This window comes from Aplysia californica, unplaced genomic scaffold (assembly GCF_000002075.1).
Source record: "Aplysia californica isolate F4 #8 unplaced genomic scaffold, AplCal3.0 scaffold00911, whole genome shotgun sequence".
Classification (NCBI taxonomy): domain Eukaryota; kingdom Metazoa; phylum Mollusca; class Gastropoda; order Aplysiida; family Aplysiidae; genus Aplysia; species Aplysia californica.
The window spans coordinates 229,879-231,639 of record NW_004798181.1 but is presented as its reverse complement, the minus strand read 5'-3'; positions in this window follow the sequence as shown (position 1 = coordinate 231,639).

The following is a 1,761-nucleotide window of genomic DNA, read 5'->3' as shown; positions in this document are numbered from 1 at the left end:
AAGTAAGTAAGTAAGTAAGTAAGTAAGTAAGTAAGTAAGTAAGTAAGTAAGTAAGCTATGTAACTGATTAGATAGATACGATGCTGTTTTATTGTCACTGTCAGCTGAGGGAAGTTTTTTGTGCCTGTACAGGAATAGTAACAACACGTGTAGCTTCTGTATACATAGAATTTGTATTATAATACATTATTTCAGAACAGAATTTCAATAAAGGTGAAATAAAGCTGACAATAATGCAACATGTGTCATCAGATACCTCCCTCAAATCACATGCAGGAATTTATCACAGACATTGAAAGCCACAATATATAGATATACTCGCATTATACACTGTGTGCATAGGCAAGAAAAACCCAACAAAACAAAACAAAACAAAACAACAGTAGCCGCAACAACAACAACAACAACAACAACAACAACAACAACAACAAAAACAACAACAAATAAAAATGACACCAGTATATCATCAATGTTAATGAGTTCATTTCGACAGTAGCCTTACTGGAGATGGCAGAAACGTCTTGTGTGTCGTTCTTTCCTGGTTCCTGGTGGTGTATTCTTTTATCTGCTGCTGTGTGATCTGAACGTGTGGAAGCGGGGAGTGACAAGTCGTTGGAAATGTCGTTAGTTCTTTTTCTACTTGTAATTTTATATAGCTCACTAGTTCTATTAAAGTCACATCCAATGATTATCTGACAGGTTTTTCTTTATGATTCGATTACATTTATTTCTGTCTTGCACCTTACAGTTTCCAGCTCAGCAGCAAATACTATATAACAGTACGCTTACGATTAAGGAAATAGTAAAAAGGGAACATGTCTTGTTATCAATATCAGCACTTTTTAATTTCCTTGAAAAGAACATTATTTGATTTTTTTATGCACAAGAGCAACGTGAGGATGCCACACTAGCCTGTTGTTGATGGTTGCTCCAAGATATCTGCCGGAGTTTACAACCTCAACTTCCTTATCTTCAACTTTTCGAGGACGCATATTCTAGTTATAGGATAGGACAACATTTGAAGACAGGCTGTTTTGGGTGTACATATATAATCTTCAACACATTCATATATAATATTTTTCAAGCCATACCATTTTCTTCATAATATGAAACCTAAAAATATGGTAGGTGAACACTTTGAAATATACAAATTTGTGAGGCAGCGTGGTGGAATCAGGCTCTCGTCAAAATAATCAAAGGTGAAGAAACTTGCGTTTTCCCGCAGGTTTATGAATTTTTATGATTTTTTTTTTTTTGGCTCAACACCTTTCATGCCTATTAAAGAACTTATTTCTGAGAAAAATTTTCTGAAAAACGCCGATTAAAGGCACAAAAAATGTAAATGTTCAGTTACCACGGACTCTTAAACTTAGGAAATAACTCATCTTTGACGGCCATTTTCTCACAAATTTTATCTCTGAAAACTGGTAACCTCCACCTTCTTCTTTGGCAAATATCCCGACTTGTATTCAAGATAAATGGAGTTTTTTTTCATCAAAATAAAGACAATTATTGAACAAGCATTAAGATGATACCAACAGCCCTACATGCCCAAAATTGACGAGAGCCTGATTCCACCACGCTTCCTCACATTTGTGTTCTTTAATTGTATGCAGTCGTTAAAATGTGCCGACGACATGGCCTTTGGCCTACTGTAGGACATAATGTAGCTACATCAAAATCATAAACTCCTGTTTCCTCAGTGTCTAGTTTTGAGTAAATTGACGTTAACAATATTGAGTTTTACAACACGTCAAGCTT